Source organism: Anabrus simplex, chromosome 2, assembly GCF_040414725.1.
Source record: "Anabrus simplex isolate iqAnaSimp1 chromosome 2, ASM4041472v1, whole genome shotgun sequence".
NCBI lineage: Eukaryota > Metazoa > Arthropoda > Insecta > Orthoptera > Tettigoniidae > Anabrus > Anabrus simplex.
In genome coordinates this window covers 1077553998-1077576752 of record NC_090266.1, presented here as the reverse complement: position 1 = coordinate 1077576752, position 22755 = coordinate 1077553998, and positions in this window count along the sequence as shown.

Sequence of the window (22755 nt, the reverse complement as noted above, 5' to 3'; positions counted from 1 at the left end):
ACTCCTAGCCCTTTCCTGTCCCATCGTCGCCTATCTGTGTCGGTGCGACGTAAAACAACTTGTAAAAAACATAGATAAAAAGCTCACCATGCTACACAACATCAAAGACATACAACTCATCCAGATTTGTCCAATACTAAATCGAAAATCCAATAGTAACACGAAGGTAGACATAAACATATATAAAGCCCTAATTAGGCCAATTATCATGTACGCAGCCCCAGCATGGGGTACACTGCCATGACAAACCTGGATAAGCTGGAAAGAATACAAAACAAACAGCAGCTAAATTCCATTCAATACAACACTACGGGCTTGTATCAAATCACAAAAGTCCGCCTGATAAATCACCATATCTCTAAACAAACCTTCTGTATGTTCACGAAGTCATGGGGGTAATAATATGAACTCATTAGTAAGTGGCATTGGACGCGTCGATCTTTACAAGAAATAACCCACACAAAATATATACTGTTCAACCACATGATTATAAGGCAACAGACACAAACACAATCCCCCACCCCAATTTCTAAGCTGACACCATTAACACACGACACACTATGCACACAAAAATGCACACTGTAAAAAATATTATATGCATGTATGATTTACCTCGTATATCTGTGTTATAGCTCTGTTCGTCTGCAAGGGACACAAGTGAGGAAAGGATTGATAGCAGACACGCCACGACGAAGACAGCATAGTTGGATGACAAAGGACGTCTCACGTGAATTTTTGAAGTGCCAAAAACCGATGACTCAGAGATGTCACATTTCAATATCTTCAAATGTAATCAATCTGAACAGAGATGTTATCCCCTAGATTGAGGGAACGACTGATTGAGGTCGGCAGGATGGAACCTGCAGTCGCAGGCCATCGAGTTATTTCATTGGGCGCGAGTAAAGTTACATGAATAAGATGTCGAGTTGTATTGAGAGTAAATAATCAGACATTTGTTTAAGATTCTGTCAGGGTTTCTGTTGATTCAGTCCAGCGCGTTAAAGCACATCGGCTATGGGGCTAAATTGAATGCACCTCATCTCACCACCAGCTGTCTTCAAATATGTTATCTGCGCTTTGTAGCTTTCGACTCCATGCGAATGCAACCTTATTCAATTCTTTAAACCCAGCCCAAAATTTTTGGTGAAAAAGAATTGAATTAAGCAGTAAAAGACTACGCTTCATCGCCCTCAAAATTGCACTAAATAGAGAAGTAAGTTGAATTCTTGCTCTCAGCTATCACGGATGGTATGAAATAGGCCGATTTTCGAGCTTAGTTAATTATAAACACACTCACCAAAACAGATATCACATCGATAGGGGTTATCGAAGAGTATTTCATATACGCGCGTGGAATTGTTGGCCAAGCTGTCTTAAGACCCTAACACGAGGCAACTGCCGAGCAAGTTGGATATGAGTTATGTACGAATTGTGAAGCTATAATTTGATAATAATAGACCGGCTCCTTGGCTGAATGGCCAGTGTAGTGGCCTTTAGTTCAAACGGACCCGCCTTCGTTTTCTGGGCGTGCCTGGGATTCTAAGCCCCTTTAATTAGTTCCTCTAGCTCAGGATCTGGGTATTTGTGATCGTCTTAGTGCACATCCTCATTTGTACAAAAAATACAAGACAATTAACCCTCACAGAAACATGCAATAGTGAATAGGCTATATCTCCCCAAAGAAAGGTTGGCGTCATGAAGAGCGCTCGGCCGTAAAACTAGACTTAATACGCATTAGCGCTGACCCTAGATAACTGGGACGAAGGCTATAAAATAATAATAACTACTTTTACGGTTTTCTGAGACGCCGAGGTGTCAGAATTATGTCACACGGAAGTTCTTCTCGCGCCAGTAAATCTACCGACACTAGGCAGATGTTCGAGACCTTATTATCAGCGGAACTGAGAATTTGGTACCAGAAAGACGTCCGGGATTTATTAAGGTCATGATTTCAAGACTTCGTCCTCCCTTTTCCCACACTGAAAACATTCAGAAAGTAGTGTTACGTTACATTGTTATTAGTATTATTAATAATTATTATTATTGTTACGGGGTTACCCGTGGACCAGCAGAGGTGAAAGAAGGTGCCGGGGTGAATGGGTCTAACTACTATGTCAAGAAAGAATTTAAACTGAAATGGAAGGTTATATTTTCAAAAAAGAAAGTTAGTTAACAAGTTCTCACTTAGTGAGATAACAATGACATAGCAACTTAGAAACAAGACTTAGAAAAATCCAAGATGTCAAAAACTTTAACACACTTGGGCTACACGCCCATAGTTTTTCAATTTTTGAGCTTCCAGCTCAAACTTTACAGAAGGGCATAAATTTACAAAAGGGCAGAAATCCCCAAAATACCTAGAGCACTTGCTCCCAACACACAATATCAAGCCTCCCAGAGGCACTATTACAATACTAGAAAAGAGCAAGCCGGGCTGAGTGGCTCAGACGGTTAAGGCGCTGGCCTTCTAACCCCAACTTGGCAGGTTCGATCCTGGCTCAGTCCGGTGGTATTTGAAGGTGCTCAAATACGACAGCCCCGTGTCGGTAGATTTATATGGCACGTAAAAGAACTCCTGCGGGACTAAATTCCGGCACCTCGGCGTCTCCGAAGACCTTAAAAAGAAGTTAGTGGGACGTAAAGCAAATAACATTATTATTAGAAAAGAGCAGACGTTCTCTCAATTTTTCCAAGTCTATGCAAGGCGATATCAGAAAGTTACAATTACTTGCCATCAAGGCACAACAAAATTTGAAACAGGGGTAATCTAGTACCCAATGTATTGGGCCGTAATAGAAAAGAACAGGTTAAGTAAATGGCCCGAAACACAAATAGAATGGAGGCGTGTATCTGCACTCCAAGATATGAAGTCTGAAAACCTAAGGGGCACTAGGCCGATGAAACAGAGGCTATTCCCACACTATGGAGGTGACTCGTATGAGAATAATTTAAGACATTACGGAAAGGAAGAAAACCAGTTACAAAACGTAGTCACCTCAAACCAATATGAAGGGGAGCTCGAGAGGGTGCATCACTCTCTATCCGCGATTTACAGTTAAAGATATTATGAAGTTTTTACATTAGCCGGCAGAACTTACACTTTACAGAAGTTGGTTACATAGTTAAGGTTTCGAGAGAAGTTGGTTACATAGTTAAGGTTTCGGAGCTTTCCCTCAGGTTAAACTGCGGAGCTAGCAAAAGTAAGATGTTAGATGGCCATTACCTTGATGAAGAAGTGCTGCCAGATGAAACAGTCGCCTCCCGCCTCCTGCTTGACACACACAATAAGTTATATGACAATCAATTGGACAAGAGACGTGAAAATCCGCAGTTTATAAACCCTCGGGGAAGTTCGAGACCTTTCATGAATAATCAAGACACACCCACAGGGTGTTATTGGTCAAATTTAAAAGTGACAGTCAGAATCGAAGAAGAAATACGGGATTGGTTGGAAATTAATTACAAAAATCAGGGATCGGCTGGATTCAAAACTGGCGGAAAGACAAGATCAATATTGCCAACCCAAAAAAAAACTTATGAATACAAAACTTCTTCAAAAAAGGTTCTTCCACTTCGCACCAGGGTGCATGATCATAGTTTTCTAGCAGTGACATCTATGAGAGAATGTCCAAACTTCTTGATGAACGGAAAACAAAAACAAGTTAAAATTCACACAGTACTGGAAACTTCACAATAACAAAATTACGTCCAATTAATGTAGTGACATCTTCTGAGTAATGGTTTAAGTAGGTCTAGATTCAAGTTCACTGTTCCTCCTGTAGAGGAGTTCTTTTAGGCGCAAGATTTAAATGTGTGGCGTAGAGGTGTACCTCCTGGTACAATTATTATTATAATACAAGGGCAGTAGAGGGGAATAAATGACAGAGCCTAGGCGAATGAGCAAAAGACCACACAAAAACTTTAAATTTTGAATGTATTTCCAAATTTATATTTTATTCTCTTGTTTTGCTTCTAGTTTTTTCCAAGACAACAGTAAAAGCAACAATATTTAACAAGAGATAAGAATAAAAGTAATGATAAGGGTATATTACAAAATCAAGCTTTAGAGCTTAAACATTAATATGGGAGAAGGAGCTCTCATGTAACAAGGCGTGTTAGTCTTTGGTAAAATAAAGAAGCTTGAGCTTCCAATAAGAAATGTTCCCCATCAGAGGGACATCAAACATTTAACTTTGGTGTACAATGACCTCACAGGCCTAGAGTTCACATCCAGGTAAGTTTATACTTACAAGCTTATTAGCTTCATCCAACCTGACACACGCTGTCCTTACTTACAGCGCAAGCAACAACACAAAATTGAGACCCGGAAGATCTAGAAATACTCATATCATACGGCCGAAAAATGACAATAAACGAAAGGTAAATTAGAAAATCCCCAAAACAAAACAGGCTGGGATACTGAATCCACTCAAGCAGTTCCTTGGCATGACTTGAGATATAATCTAATGGGGCGGAGGGCTCGGTGACAAAGAGGATGAGCCGTGCTACTTTGGTGTTTAAGGCAGGAAATGAATTAAATGCCGAAAAGTATGAAGAAATATTTAAAAATTAGAAAATCTTAATCATCAAAAATCAAAGTCAACGAGGTAAACGAGTGTCCACACTCGTATATCCTTAAGAATTGCATGACACCCACTGTCCACAAACAGCCTAGAAATCTACAAATTACAGAAATAAGTGAATTTAAGAAAGACCATTTAAAATCAAGGTAAACGCGGCTCGCCCTAACCTTTACATGTTAGATGGGGACGCTGGTATCTTCCCGTCACCACACGCATGTAATTTCACATGTTAGAGAAAAATTATTGCCACCTGTCTTACATGCTGCCCCAGATCGTTCGTAGCCTCCTGTGAGGAGAACCTCGCTTGTCGCTGCACTCAAAGAGATCTAGATAGATACATATGGTCCAAGAGTACCAGTATTTATAGGCGCGAGCTGGGCGATGATTGATGGGGTTAATCTGAAATGACAGTAGTGGCCAGAAAAGTTATTCAGAGGTTGCTAAATCCCTGAACCAACGAGGAATCGAACCCGAGACCCTCTGATACGAAGACTGCTACGCTGACCGTTCAGGCAAGGAGCCGGACGTATTGCGACGGTAATTAACTAACAATTAGAATTATATGTTGCAACAATAGCAAAATACTCCATACGTCCCATGTAACTAAATGGAAAAATGTCACGCTGAGTGGCTTAGACGGTTGAGGTGCTTTGCTTGCCTTCTGACCCCAATTTGGCAGGTTCGATCATGGCTCAGTCCAGTGATATTTGAAGGCGCTCAAATAAGTCAGCCTCGTGTCGGTAGATTTACTGGCACGTTAAAGAACTCCTGGGAGACTACATTCTGGCAAATCAGCGTCTCTGAAAACTGTAAAAATTGTTAGTGGGATGTAAAACCAGTAACATTATCAATATCATCAATTGGAGACATTTATTTTAATACCATTTTAGAAACTACATTGTACTATCTTAAAAATGAAGAAAAATGAATATACCTATTTAGTGAAACAAGGTATTCACATTCTTCAAACGAAACTCAGTCTATTTGGGATCTCACTCTCTGTTTCTGAGAATAATATAGCCTGGTCTCAGGTGGTTCTTTCAGTTTACACGACACACCACGACCATGGCGGCACAATTGACCCCTGTGTGCAGAGGCTACACGTACAGCACGTACCATCAAGAGTCTCTACGGACTGTGAGCGAGACGTGACCGCTGCATGTGATCCACTACCTGCATAAATTGTGTTACGTTACATAATGCTGCAGAAAGAGAGCAGACATGCCAACACAAATCCTCGCCAATTTATTCTCTACTCTTTGACAAATGGATGGTCAGCTATATTGGCTCATTGATTGGCACCACGGCTCTATTAAATGCATATTGGAGTGAAGCAAGGAATATCGGATAATATTCCGCTCAATTCAGCTTCCCCAGGATTCAGGTAGCTGAACCCGCTGTACGGTAGTCACGATAATCATAAAAGTGAGATATTTATTTGTTAATTTATGTTAAATTCTCACGTTTTAACCGCTGTCGTGTATCTGTAAGATTGCATTCGAGAGATGGTTTGTTCAAAATCCTCTGTTAGGAGCCCTGATGATGATTTTACGTAGCTTGCCATACCAGGCAATATATACGTAAGCTTACGAAAAATAAACTAAGTCCGTAACGCAGCAGCCGATCAGGAACTTAGCCTGCCAAGACGACTGCTACCCAGCCAGAGAGTCTGCAGATACCAGTGCTGACATCCTCAGTCATTTTCTTGGTTTTCTTGACAGGATCCGCTGTCTCTCGTATCAGCCAACCCCACAGATGGTCTCGCGAGATTGAGTGAACCTTGTCCCAGCCCTCGGTTCAGAATTTAAATCCCTGGACTGGCCGTGAATGGAACTAGGGTTTTTGTTACTGTAGTTAACAATCCTAAAATTCTTCATTTAACTTTTAACATCACCTGAAATGTAGAAGATGAATATATCTATTTTTAAAAATAAGGACAGAATAAAATTTAATCGCTAAATCACCATGCTACTAATATTTCCACATCATGCTTCAAAGATGCAGGACTTAGGTCTACATAAAAGCTCAGTATATTGCACCTGTCTTAGGCCCGACAGAGTGCTAAGTATAAGATATTGCTTCACAAATATAACATCGGATGGAAATCATATGGGTGAAGAACCTCGGAAAATCAAACCTGGGCATCGAAGTCCCGTCCTCCATACTTTCAACCAGAACAACCGCTACGCTCGAGAGTATACGGGTCAGTGGTCCTGCTCGTTAAAAATAAAGAGGGCATGTAATCTAAATATCTTGAAAGGAGGGCACTATATTAAGAGGAATACGCTAATCTACTAAATAATAAGAATGGATTTTTCCCAAATTCAAAAAAATAATTTTAATCACTGAGAGAATCATTTGTGAAAATTTTACACCCACGAGAAATGCCATTTGATTGCCTGCGTAGCAACTTTGAAAATATAGTACACTGAACTTTACTGTATGGGTAATGCCGTTACATGTCTTTATCAGTTCGTTGATCACTCCTGAATCTCATTCTGGCATTCCCAAACCAAATCATTAACACACTGCATGTATACACTTTCGCTCTAAATTTACAGGAATCTCTCCCTTTTACCTTACTATTGATATCGCGTGGATACCCACTATATTATAACATATCAATATAAATAATACGGAAAAGATGGCATTCTTATGAGAAAAGAAAAATGTTTTACATCATCGTTGTTGTTCAGAACACCTGACACGTACACTCCCTCTCTTCTAAATAGTTATCTAGTCATGAAAATCACGCCGTCGCTTGTCGCCAGTAATGTCGTAATGTCTACATTATAACATTAAATATTATCACACTGTCGAATATACGTGTTCCTCCTGGGTAATTACTTATTCTACTATTTACAAGGCAGACATACAACGTTGGCTAGCCTGTAATTCCACAGATATCAACATACACTTATACAATTCACAAATAATAACACATACTATGGTGGAGCATTATCCCTGTAAATACACAATACGCACACTTTAATGGTCTCCAAAAATCTGCGACCCCTTTCAGGTCTCCTGGTGTCGATCCAACGACGCCAATACCATTCGGGTATCGAACCGTGCCATATTGATTTCGAGGTGCCATCTGAAAATGCCTACTACGATCTTATTTAAATATCCTAATTGGAGGAGTACATCACCTATCGGCTCAATGAAACACACAGCCTTGCGATGGTAAATCAAATTATTATCAAGTGAATATACAGTACAATGTGAAATGGGAAAACACTCAATGGAGGTTATTGTGCGGGCTGCCGACATACATCTAACGGTACAACAGCTAAGGGTTTAGAATTCACTTTCTCCTAACCTCCATTCCACAGCTATAAATCAGTCGCTTTGAAGACTGCCGAGCTTTCCAACACAGCTGAGCAGACACAACACTTTCATCCGGAAGACGCCCTTAATTCTTAATTATCATGTGCTTTCCGGGCATATACCTTCATGCCTTCATGGACACTCTTCACATATAATTATTTTATCTTAATACCTCGGCCAATTTCAATGCTGGCTTAACTCAATATTATTATTACTATTATTATCATTATTATTATCCCTGTTCTGCACATTCTTCATATCTGGTTTGCCCTCAATTTCATACACGTGTGCATAGTATCCACATTCTTCAAACACATTGAGATGTTCCTAACGACAGGGATTTAACATATAACATATCACTCACTGGCGCATCTATCTAAGGTCACTGGTTCGCACCTCGAGTCGATTGCTTCCTCTTTCCACACGTCAGCATCATTGAACTAAAGGAGGAGTAACTGTAGTCATGCATTAAATTTGTGATGTATCTGAACAATCTATATTCAAAAAATTGAGAAGATCCATATCAGCTGATTGAAATGGGAAAGGCTTATGAAGTCCGCCGTATTATCAAAGTCCACTCCTATACGATTGCTTCACTAAAACACGTAACAACTACGGGGACCTTACACACTAGTTCATGCAAATTCCCGGAATAACTTTGTGATTACTCAATAATCACAGAAGACAAGGAAAAACTACTATAGGAAAATTTTACCCCATAGAAACTTGCATATTGCTTTACCTACATGTTATATAAAATATCAAAATGTATGCTGCTAAATTTTATTTACAAAGTTAAATTTACATCTTAGTGCGACACGGGCTGATTTTCGTGCCAAGATATCATGAGAATGTACTTATCATTTTGGTTTGTAACCTGCTATCATCTGGCGGCACCCATATTGATTTAGTTTTCGATAGCTGCCGTCTCGCTAGCAGAGATTCCTGGGTTCATCTCGTTCCGTGTTGACTTCATGATGTCTTGGGAATGCTACCTCCTGCTGCTGAACGTTCACAGCTGTTTTCACACAGGAATTCTGCAGGCACACAGGTGCGATCTCGATGGTGTTAATCCTAGGTTCGAGGAGCACTTACATACATGCGAACAGAATTAGGAATCGGTTACTTGAAGCAATGTTTATATGATTTTCAAATAACGCGACACTGATAGATCCACTCATAGACTCGAGATGGACTACCACAAGTAGCGATTACTGTCCCTGATGACCGCTACTCGATTCCCGTTCGTTATAGAGAGAAATATTCACTGATCTGTTTATTCCTAATTGAGCGTCAGTATTCATTGATGGTACACTTTCCTGGCTAATCTGACGTTTATTTTGTTATGTTTATTGCCTCTGATAACTGCACATGCGCTAATAACAGTACAATAACCACAGGTTCTTTATACTCACTAATTCACTGTCATGACGATTGCCGAGAGTGCGACCCACTCTTAAACGAAACATATTCATTTAGCCTGAAATAATATTTCTTGTCTGCACTTCCTTACTGAATACTGAGATCGGTATTTCACACATCCACACACCGCGACTGTAACTTCACATAAAGAAACTGTACCTGCTATGAAAAACGTAGAATAACGTAGAATAAGCCTCTGGCTGGAACAATACCGAGTATACTGAGTGTCGATGGACCTCAGAAAGTTGCTTTTATGGATGACTCGGGCAGTCTGGTATGGAGAGGAAAAAATTCCTCCCACATTGAAAAAATCGCTGCGCTAATAATCGTCTCTCAGAGTCGAATGGGTATTTACTGTATTTGATAGATCTTGACATCCTCTATATACGGATCTTATTTCGTTTAAATCACATCACAGGATTACTGGTGATTTCTAGAGAATTTTCTTACATTTTAGAGCGCAAGGGAGGAGGTATGGGGAATCCCCTATCTGCGTTGAGATAAGTACTAGAAACATCTGGCTTCGATCACCGCACGCCTATCTGAAGTGTGTCATTAAGTATGTGCACGATAAGTAGTTCATCTTCTTACATTATCAAATACTACAAATTATGTTGAGTTTATTGATTCGGTACTTGTAAATTTCTTGGACTTGTGACGAAATTTACGTATTATTGTAACTTAAGTCGCGTAATTTGTGGGTTGATATCAAAGAATATACAGAGAAACCGGTGAGAATATCCAGTCCTGTTCTCAAGTTAAAACCCTGTACACTTAACTCCGCATTCTGACACAGATAGCAGTTGAACATAGCGTCCTCTCTCGCGCTCGCTTCCACGATAGACAGCGCAATATCATGGCCACGCCGTACTTATAGCTTCACCCTCTCTGTGGGCGCAACGAGAGCTCCTGCAGCCAAACTCATGTGGCGTCGTTCGTATCTCAGACCTGGCATAAAATGTTGTTGCAACCAAATACTTCATAGAATGATGCGGAATACGGCCCATATGTCTTACTGGGCTTCATTACATGTCTATTAGCGTGGTGTTGAACGGTTTCAATATTAAACTAATACCTTTCAAATTAATAAACCTCTTAAGAAGCCAAGTTCCAGTGACCAGTAGTAGCTTTTAGGTAGCAATTGCATGCATTGCGGCAGCCACTTACCTCAGAGCAGGGAATTCCAATGGTATCGTCACTTACCCTTTCTATAATTTTTCACGGTTTTCCACTTCAACCCAATATTATTTATAATACGACGAAATGAGTGTGGAACGTACTTACCGATATTCTGCAGATATTAGGCATTCAGAAACAAGTTATCAGTGCTTTATATCCTTGGATGAATGGTCACTCAGTTCTTCTGTTCAGAAGGCCCCGGGTCCCATTCCCGGGCGGGTCGGAAATTTTAACCGTAAATGGTTAATTCCTTTGGCTCGGGAACTGAATTTTTGTTCCGTATCCAACATCCCTGCAACTCATACACCGCACAGAAAACTATCCTCCACCACAATAACAAGCAGTTACCTATACTAAGCAAATGACACTCACCCTCATCGGAGGGTCGGCTGGCTCCATGGCTAAATGGTTATCGTACTGCCCTTTGGTCATAGGACTCCCAGGTTCGATTACCGCATGGAATTGGTTAATTCCCCCGGGCAAGGGGGCTCGGTACATGGGTCCTCTTCATCACCTTTTCATCCTCATCGCGACGCGCAGGTTGCCTACGGGTGTCAGTTCACAAGACCTACACCTGGCAAGCCGAACTTGTCGTCGGACACTCACGGATTAAAAGCCATACGCCATTTCATTTCTCTACTTTTTCATCGGAAGGTCTGCCTTACAACGGCTGCACCCGGCTAGAAATAGCCACACGAATTTAAGAAAAATCTTCTATTAAGTTAATTAATAATGTATGTTTCTAAAACTCAGTATTTTCTGTTAAGTCTCTAGCCTGGAGGCCGGTTAGATCCTGAAACGGCACCATCAAATGTTTTTCGATTACAGAGAATCCCCAAAAATCGATGTTGGAGATATAATGCATACAAAGTACGATGGAGAGTGAGGTCGTAAAGTACTATTGCAGGATGACTGACCCCGTAAGTTGCACTATTCATAACGCACTAGTCGTGCTCCGAATGCACCCATACCTCAGCAGCTTCCAAACTGACACAGCTATAGGTGAGACTAAGACGACGATGGAAGATGCATTTTGCTGTGATTTGTTACAAGATATATACGGCGGGATCAAAACGTTTCCGTTTTAGGGCGTTGCTGCAGCGGACATGCAACGTAGCGCGACTCGGATGCGGGTGTATAAGCACGAACATGTAGGCAAAGGGATTAGTGTGTCAGTAAAATCGTGCCGAGGTGCGTGCGTTTAAAATGCGGCCACGCAAACTATGGCGAAGAACGTGCTGTTATTCTGTTCTTGGCTGCCAAAGGACAAACACCGGTGTGGACATCCATCGGTGAATGAAGACTGTGTATGGAGCAGCATACCTGTCGGAAACCACAGTTGTGGTATGGTACACCAAGTTCTGTGCGGGTCGCGTTTCGAAACAAGACGCTGGTCATCTTGATGACCAGGCTCATCCATTACGGATAACAACAACAACTCAAGTGGAACACACTCTACCACCCGCCCTATAGTCCTGACCTCTCCCCATGCGTTTATCACGCCTTAAGCCTCCTCAAAAATGCCTTGAAGGGTCGATGCTTCCTGTCGGACGAAGATGTGTACCAGGCGGTTACAGAATTCTTCACGCAGCAGGACACGGTGTTTTAGCACAGGGATCTAAAGCCTGGTGCGTCGGTGGGATGAGTGCCTTAATGCTCACGGCGATTTTGCCTGATTGGCATCCCGATTCAGGACTGTACAGCCGTCAAACAGAAACATTTTGACCACCCCTTATACGTGCGAAATAACTGCATCCATCAAGAAAGCATCAGGCTGAACTCAATATTATACGTAGGTTCATAATAAAACAATTACGTTGAATTAATTTTCTAGTCAAATTTTCGCAAAATCTACTTCATACTGTACCGGAAACAGCGGTACAGAATTAAGTCCCCACAATTAAAATTTAAACATCGCGCTGCGGGTCAACAGCAGACGACAGCCATAGACAGCGAGCAGTTTATGTGTGTGACGTGGAGCGGGTTGACGTCACAGCGTGCCTCCCCGTGACAGAGAACCTACGTCAGCGTGGAACATTGGAAATGTTCTTCGTTTAATAACTTTCCTCAGAGTAACGTTTCGACTAAATCAACAATTTCATCGTGTAGCCACATATTTCACCTTCATTCCTACAAAGTTTGGTAGAAATCCGATGAGAGCCAACGGAGTTATTAAACGAAATATAAAGACAGTATTTTGCTCGATTTGAGTATAAATGGAGAGCCGCTTCCCTATTCCTAGCTTGACTGTGCTAGCGGAAGGACGTACGTGTCTCTCGCTCCGCTGTCCCTCTCCTCGCCAGGTGCTCTGTATTTTCTAAGTGCTAGACAGGCAGCTGTACTTGTTAGTACAATTTCGAAAGAGCTTTTGTCGGAGCTGAGCAATTCTCAGTGCTAGCTTTCTCTCTTTCATCCAGGATTTCTTCTTCAGGAGGATCAGGATGGACAAACTTACCATCCCAGCGAGACTGGCGGACTACGACTGCAGGGGAGCCATAGTGAAGCTACAGGCGGAGCTCCACTCGTTGCCAGCCCCCGATTACAGACTCCCGACGCTGCTGGTCTACAACCGGTGGGGGACGGACCCCTACCAGGAGACGATCCGCATAATCGATCTCCTTACGGCGATCGCGGAGTACATCAGGGAGCCCATCATCGAGACCATTGGCGAGGTGATCACTGGCTGGGCAGTCATCATCCATCCCAAGGACGCAGACCGCTTTCTGGTCTATCAGAAGCTGGTGTCCCAGATGTACAAGGTTGCCTGGCTACCAGGACTCAGGGAGCAGCTGGACAGCTCAGGCTACCAGGAGGAAGCCACCCAGACGGAGCCGAGGACCGAGGACGACGGCGGCGCTCCCGAGCCCCGCGACGGCGCGCCCCCAGTTGGACCGCTGTACTTTACAAAGTGCACGCAGACCAACAAGGCCGCCAACCAGGACCGTTGACCACCTGGCAGGGCGAAGTGGACGCAGACGCAAGCCTACCAGGAAGGGCCTGTTACCCGGGCGCAATCGAGGAAAGCGCACGGGACAGCGGACGGGTGCACAGCGGTGGAGGAGGACGTCCCTCTGCGTTCAGAGGCTGCTGTCCAGGCCCAGCCTGCCAGTGCGACTGTCTAGCTGCAGACGTTGACGTGCGCCCCACAGGACAGGGAACGCAGTCGAGTGTTAGCACCGACCGACGCCACCGCCGCGAGCCAGAAGGAGGAAGAAGACGGTGACGCAGCGGAGCCACCCGCTACCCCAGGGTCACCAGGATGGAAGGAGGGCCACCAGGAAGAGGCCTCTTCCCCTGCCGAGAAGAGATCCCAGGGAAGAAGACGACACCCCAGGACCTGGAGGAAGAAGACGCCGGCCCACCAGGAGAGGGTGTGCGCCAACTGTGCGGGGGGCCACCCGGCCTCCCATCACAGTTGACCAGTCTACCGGGCCATGGCGCGGGCAGAGAGGAGGGAGGCCCAGCGTCATGTCCCACCCCCTTACAGAAGGCCCCCACCCCGGCGGGCTTGGCCTCATTCTCCGGGATCGGAGACTGGGTACTAGGAACCCCAAGGAGCTGGCGCTGTGCGGCGGGCCCTAGTGGTACGCGACGCATGTCTCCACAACCAGCAAGGCCCGGCAGCGCCCAGACGGACTGATCCTCCGGCAGATGGAATGGCGAGACGATGGATCATGGCTGGTGCATGATACCTCTTCTCAACTAACACTACCACTGGACCTTTCCAGCCCACATCCTTGCATGTGCTATTACAAGATGTCGGGTTTTACATGTAGGCTCTTTTCTTTTCTGCCTATGTGGTTTTTCCCTGACCCTTCAATACCACACCTTAACACTACCTTACCAACATAAACTCTTGCCGTGGTAGCGAGTCTAACTCGGAAACTGCCAGATACTACTTGTATCACTTCCCACTCTTCCATGCTATCTCTTTCTTCTTAGAAATAATAGCATGTCGGAGGCCATGTAGATTGAGTCGATTGTCACGCGGGGGGAGCGGGCTTTGCGGGTCCCCCCCGAAAATTATTTAAAAAATAGGCCGATCAGTGTGTGTGTGGAGTGTGTGGGGCGAACGGCGGGCGACAGTGCGTGCCTTCAATGCCACAGTCGAACCCGCCGGTCGGCTCGTGGGGACCGCTACGCTACGCAAGTGTTAGTCTCATTTCGCCGAGTTCTAGATTTAAACTCCACAGTACCGAGTTCGAACTTATAAGTATTTCAGCGATGCGCAAGTGATAGTGTCATTTCGCCGAGTCTCAGACTTAAACTTGTAACACTCTGTGTGGACTTGTAAATTTTGCGCAATTCACGAGTGATAGAATCTAGTCTTAATTAAGAGTGGTTTAAACTTTAATGTGCCATAGATTTCCAATTTATTTATTGTTTGAACGAATGTTTCAAACTTACATTTCTTCTCAAGTGCTTATAACTCAAGGTTGATGAAACAATTCGAACAGTGATGGATTGTGAACGACATTCGCCTTGCCAAGTAATTGAAATAATTTCGTGAATTTTATGCTTTCAGAGTTAGAATTTCTCAGACTGTGACAGGTGACTTATTACTGGATTAATTTCAATTTGTGACTGTGTCATCGGATTATAGAATTCGTGTGATTTCCAATATCTTGTAGACATTCATTCTAGACATTGGACTGTGAACTAATTTCAATCTGTGTATTACGTATTTGAACTGTGCAGACACTGAACTGTGAATTAATTTCAATTTGTGAACTACGTATTTGGACTGTGCTTTCATTGTAGATATTGGACTGTGTGTATTAATGATCGACTGTGAAACATTTATTTGAACTGTGCATTCGTTGTGGACATTGAACTGTGTGTTAATGACAGACTGTGGAATACGTATTTGAACTGTGCGTTCGTAGTAGACACTTAACTGTGTGTTAAATGACAGACTGTGGAATACGTATTTGAACTGTGCATTCGTGGTAGACATTAGACTGTGTTTAAGATGTGCATTTACAATAAATAATGAACCGTGATATTAGACTGTGTATTCACGACAAGCAGTGAACCGTGCAATAGAACTGGGTGTTTACAATAGACAGTGTATTTGATATGATCAAACTACGGACTTTGAAGGAATAGAATCCATTTAATTTAATTTCAAGTTAACACTAATGAACCAATTCGGTTTACGAATGAAAGACTTCCACGACACCTTCCGCTCCCCACTCCCATTTGTATATTTCCATTTATCTGGCAGATTCCACACTCATGTGAATGAAAACCAGTTGCCATGATTTGTGCCCCAAACCCTCGTACAAATTCAAAAACTTTCTCTTGTCTAAATATAAGTATATATCTACGTTCCGAGGATTCCGTGGTGGACAGAGGTGAAATAAGGTGCGGGCATGAATGGGTCAAGATAGGACAATCCGAAGATTAATGTAAAACTTTCAAATTACGGTTGTATTTCTTTCTCGGCCTTCTTTTTCTTTTTTCGGAAATATGATTTACAAAATTCAGGTAAAAAAAGATCATAATATAGGGTAACAATTATATAATATCGAATAACAACAACCTTGAGCTTGAGGCTCACTAATTATACATCTTCCAATGAGCGCTGCGGCTTCTTTAAAAACAGAACAGTCAAGGACACGACCCTCCCAATTTCTTTTACAGAGTATTCAATGTTTCAAGAGCACCTTTTGCTCCACAAAATTATCTAGGAATTTAGGAGACTATTCTCCGAACATTACACCCTTACAGCCTTCCAAAGGTCCCTTCAACATTTATATTAACACTCAGAGCGTCTTCGCTCTATAAAATTTACAATTTTCAACAAAATGTCCAGGCCTATCAAAGCCACAACCTACATTTTACAGTTCCAACAGTATTTACAGTCTTACAGTAGATACTCAACAGTCTAACATATTTATACAGATTGAGATAGAATTACACAGGGGTATCGAATACCCAATCTACCGGGCCTTTGTGGAAAAAACAACAGGTTAAAGTTACTGACCCAAAAATCAAAATGTTGTGGAGGTGGACACTTGCACTCTTTAAAATTTGCAACTAAAAGATTAAAACCCTATTTGGGCTTCTGGCCCGAAATTACAGATGCGAAGCCTATACTGCTGAAATGACTAGATGAGAAAATTTAAGTTACAAAAGTTACAGACAGAAAACGGTTATAAAGTCACATTCACCTGAAAGTCAAGTTGAACTCGAGAGGGTGTCACACTCTCTATTCCCGAATTTCGGCTAAGTTCTTTTAGCTAGTCTGAAAATTACATTTTAGAAAATTACTGTTACATTACTAATGTTTGGAAACCGTCCCATCGAGTTAGCTTTCAAAGACTATCGTTTCTATAGGACTGCTATTACCTTGAGTTGCTGATCTGCTCGATGATGGACGAGGCCGACGCCTCCTTTATAACCACACACACTAAACTGGAGCGTTGAATAAGACCGCCTGGTCGAAAATGTGCCAGCTTTTATACCCGAGAGGAAGGTTCTAGAGAGCTCTGGGCTATGGTCCGACACACCCCCAATTTCCATTGGATAATTAAATAGTTACAAGAAAATGTAATCGGCTGAAAAATAAATACACACAATTTCCTATTGGCCAACATCGTAAGTTGGCGGGAAGAGATCGAAGTACTGACAAATTTTACACACCAAAAACAAAGAATAATCAACTCAGTGTAGTAAACATTAAGATAAAAAATTACTTTAGGATGTTAATAGTTCCTCATCACACTAGAGCTCATAACATAAGATTTTTTGATAGAGACATCTGTAGAGAAAAGTGCAAATTTCTTGCGCTAGTTGTTGCGAGTTTTAGATTTAAGATGGAATTTTCCAAAGCGCTTCATTTAAATGAACGGGGCGGGTGTACCTCCCCGTACAATTTATTTAGTCATATTATCACGTGCACGTAAGATTGTGGAGAAGTGGAAACGCTGACATTTGGATCAAATTATGCATAAGTAAAAAGGGAAGTATTTGAGAAATGATACGAGCAATATCAGAGGAGGTTGATAAACAGGGAAAATACTCGTTTATAGCAAGAAGAATTAGGTCCTGAAATTATTTATCATGGAAGGTGTTCGATATTCGATAAATGACCAACTTCTTTGAAATCATTTAAGAAAATATTAGGTAAACAGCTGACAGGGAATCTGCCACCTGGACTATTGCCCTACATGCAGATCAGTGGTGACTTGACATGCATTGCAGCTAATAATAATAATTTCGTGTGGCTATTTCTAGCCGGGCGCTCCATTGAGGGTGGGCGGCATCTGCCACGTGTAGTTAACTGCGTGTTATTGTGGTGGAGGATAATGTTATGTGTGGTGTGTGAGCTGGAGGGATTGTGTGGGCAGCAAAAGCACCCAGCCCAGAGACACTGGAATTTACCAACGAAGTTTAAAATCCCCGACCAGGCCGGGAATCGAACCCGGGACAGACTGAACCGAAGGCCAGTACGCTGACTTTCAGCCAACGATTCGGACCGTTGAAGATTAAAAAGGAGATTAAAATGGTTGAAAAAGAGGAATGTACAGTACCTTAAAAAAGTTAAAGACCACCAGCGAAAAATCAGTTAATGAACTCCTGGTCCTACATTTATGATACGAATTGGTCTGAAAATAATTGTTTGGCTTATTTCCGTTGATATACAACTTAAGAAAACGAACCTTTGAAATATCATATGAAGTTTATGTGTTATAATTTTGAAAATATTACCCCGCTTTTGGGTGTAAAATTCATTCTGTCCACTAAACTGCATGGGTTATTAATAGTTTTCTGAATACCAATCCAGTAGAGTGTATATTTCCGTAAAAACCGAGACATGAAAGTGTAATAATAATAAGAAGAAGAAGAAGAAGAAGAAGAAGAATGTTATTTGCTTCACGTCCCACTAACTACTTTTACTGTTTTCGGAGACGTCGAGATGTCGGAATTTAGTCCCGCAGTAGTTCTTTTACTTGCCAGTAAATCTACCGACGCCAGGCTGACGTATTTGAGCACCTTCAAATACCACCGGACTGAGGCAGGATCGAACCTACCAAGTTGGGGTCAGAAGGCTAGCGCCTCAACCGTCTGAGCCACTCAGCTCGGCAATGAAAATATCACGGGGTTCGCTTTTATCTTGCATTTTTAACAACACTCACTTCCTAGTTCAGGCGGTGACTGTAACCCCAATGATAAGATGACAGTCAGCGATAATTCTCAATCTGTAACATTTTAAGACACATGCGATCCGTTGAGCGAAACCTCTACTACGTGAAGATTGCGAGTTCGGTTAAAAAATAAATGAAGTAGCCATATTCATTTAGTGAACAGGGTGGTCTTTACTCCCAAAAATCGGAAATTTGTATAGGCTCTCAAAATGGTTAAAAAATCATAACTTAAATTATATTATAAATTATAATTATATATTATTTTGTTCGTTGTTTCAACGGTTGATTTTCATAATGAGTATGTCAACACGAATAAACCACAAAATATTTTGCAGACCAATTAGCACAATGAACGTAGGACTAGGAGTTCGTTAACTAATTTGTTAGGTACTGTAGTTAGACCACAGAAAGGAAGAGTGGAAGGCGTTTCATACAATGCATACCAGCTATTCACAGTTTACTAGGAAACACTATTTTAGTTACGCGAACTGGACGCAGAATTATATATTTGATATAAACATCTGCACTAAGCATGAGCTGAAATTGCACCCTGCAAAAATTCAACGGTGTTTCTAAAGAATATTCGCACAGTTCGACTCAGATATTGCTTTCTTATACTCTTCGTACGCCACAGGTCTGGAGTAATTATTATTAGTACTATTAATAGAACTTCCCCCTCGAGGAGGCTGCCACGAGGACAAATTATATCGACTACACAGTATTATGTCTTCCAAGTCATTGGTGAATTTGATAGTGGGCCAGATAGGAATAAATCACAATCATAAGGCTCAGAAATAAATTTGGAATGTGGTATGATGTACAGTTGGTCAAATTATCTATAGATAATTGCGGAGCATGGTTACTGAACCTCGTATTTCGACGATAGCGATCTCATGAAGTCGTGTCCGGTTGAGCCCGAGAGAATCCCATAGCTGTGCAAGACATTTAGGGATTGTGCCTAAGTGGCACAGAATTAAACATTTTATCACGCTCGTATGCTCTTGCAAAGTAGCTATTTATTGCAGCTATCAGAAAATTAAGACTTTTCCAAGCTCACGTTCTCCAGGCTATCTAAAATGCAGATCTATAATTAAAGTGAGTAAATTTAGACCTGTGGAGTACGAAAAGTATAAGAAAGCAATATCTGAGTGGAACTGTGCGAAACATTCTTTAGAAACACCGTTGATGTCTGCAGGGTGCAATTTCAGCGCATGCTTAGTGCAGATGTTTATATCAATTTATATCAGTTCGATAATAATAATAATAATAATAATAATAATAATAATAATAATAATAATAGTAATATCGTGTAGTGATAGAAAATATTTGAAATGGTTCATGAATATTCTGTTAACTGGCCACAAAAAAGTTATAATTCCACTGAAAGACGTCCTTTTTACAAGATAGATGCCTACATGGCGACTTTTCAACCTTTAAAGATTCCATCCAATAGCCCGCATTGGAAATGAAGCCGCAGTAATTTATCATGGACATCGAGTTCAGTGCAGTTAGTTCTGCACGTGCAGTGTTTCCTAACTCTCTTGTTAAGGGACATCTCTATCTATTTACCCAAGTAATTTAGAAAAACCTTGTAAGTCAGTTGAACCTGCGAAGATGGAGTTATAAGTTTGTTCGTTGTTTCGGTCATCACAGGTTTGATGTAGACACTATGTGCTGTGCTAACACCTTCATATATACCTAGTTATGGCATCTTATATTAACTTTAATCTGTTAGTCACATTTGTGTTTTGGCTTCGGTCTACTATTCATACCAACTACACTTCCCTCAAACACGAAGTAAATAAGACCTAGGTGTCGTAAGATGTGCTTTAGAAATCTATCGTTTCATACATAATAGTTCAATTTCGTCAATGTGTTCTTCTTTCACCAACTTGATTCAATATTTCCTTATTTGTGATCCTAACTGCCAACCTCAACTTAAATATCCTTCCGTAACATTAAATTTCAAAGCCTTCTAATCTCTTCCGTCATGCACCAATAGTTGTCCATGTTTCGCATCCGTACAATACCACGTTCAACAAAACTGGAATTGGAAACATCTTTCTAAAATGCATATCTATAATTAAAGTGAGTAAATTTATTTTCTTAAGAATGGCTTAGCTTGCTGAGGCTAGTTCACTATTTTATGTTATTATTACTTCCGACATCACTGGTTATACTACTCCCCAAGTAACTATACGTATCTACTTATTTTAAGATATTTTTCTATCCAATATTTCTTCCATCACCTTATATTCAACTATATTCAATTGCCTTTTTGTATACTTTTTTTGTATACTTTTTATATTTTCACCTGGCAACCCATCCCCAAGACTGTCTCCGGGACTTCGGCGTCTCCAATAAACATAAAAGTGTAACTACGGTAGTGGGACATAAAACCATTAGCATTATTATTAATAAAAGTGCCACCGGAAAATCTTAGGGTATTGATTTCTTGTATTTTAATTGGAAGTATTCGTCAAAGAACTGTTAACGCTACAATCCATAACTTTGGATGGTCTGAAGTCAACAGTTGTCGGAAATAATATACTATGATGTCTAAAATGTTTCAACATTCAGCGCAAAGAAATAAAGAAAGAAAGAAAGAAAGAAAGAAAGAAAGAAAGAAACAAACAAACAAACAAACAAACAAACAAACAAACAAACAAACAAACAGACAGACAAACAATGAAGCCTAGAACAATATATTTCAATAAGTTCTGGTCCTTAAATCCACCCATATACAGCGTGATCCAGCCGCCCTTTCCAATGCAGTGTTATGCAACCCACCATATTAATTCCGTCCTGAAAACATCTGCCCTGCCGGTATGCTCAGACAACACAACCGGATATCCTGGTATTTATCGCCTCACCATGATAAGAAGCCGTAATGTTATGCTCGTATTAAACACTGGACGACATGAGTATGCATTCTAGCTCATATGAACCTGACACGCCCGCGAAACACTAAATTGATATTGTGACCGCAATAAACCTAATACTTGCTATTAGCTGCGCAGTGTGCCGTACGGAACCGTACTGTAGTTGGTAAAGGCGTGGCGGAGCGGGCTTGCATGTTAGGTGGGAGCTTCGAGACCGGAGTGGAGATTCCATATGTTTGAAATATTTGTTTAATACGTACCGCAAGCAACGTAAGTTCAATGCCCGTTTTCATGCAAATTCTCTGTGAATGAATGTGTTTGTGGCCCTGAGAATGGCCGATTAGTTAGCAGGCTAGACACATGCTCGATGTGATGACCTTTTTGGCTTATGCATATTCGGCCCGGTGTGCAATAGATCGCCTTGCACACTGAAGCATTCCAGGAGTAGTTGCTCAGCAGGCGTCCGTGATGAGTTGCCGGAGCTGGTCGGGGCTTTCCTGCGCTTGAGTGTAATCGACGTACTTCAAATACCCCAACAAGAAGTCTAACGGCGTTAAATCGGGTGATCTGGCTGACCAAGAAACGGGGCCTCCTCGTCCTATCTATTTCCCTGGCAATTCCTCATTCAGATGATTACGAACGGGTAAAGTCAAATGTGGCGGATCCCCAAACAGTTGCAACCACATCGTCAAACGATCGTGCAAGGGCACATCCCCCAGCAGCAGTGGGAATTCCTGATGTAGAAAATGAGGGTAGCGTAGGCCTGTCCATTGCCCTTCAAGGAAATAAGGCCCAATAAGGCGATTCCCCAAGATTCCACACCACACATTCACTCCCCATCGTACTTGATGAACCACCTATCGCACCCAGTGAGGATTGTCCGAACTCCAGTACTGCATCCTGTGGCGATTGACGTTCCCATTATTGTGGAAGCGCGATTCGTCTGAGTACAAAATGTGTGATACGAATGCTGCATCATTTTCCAGCCTGCCTAATAGGCACCGACAGAACTCCATTCGAGCTCCGAAATCCCGCCCATGGAACTCTTGGTGTAGTTCAAGATGGTATGGCTGAAATATTTATGTTCTTGCAGTATTCACCAGAAGGACGGCTTGATGATGTTCACCTGTTGTGCAGTCGCCCTTTTACTGATGTGTGCATTATTACGAGCTGCCTCCAGAACGTCCTCTTCTGTTTCACCCGGTA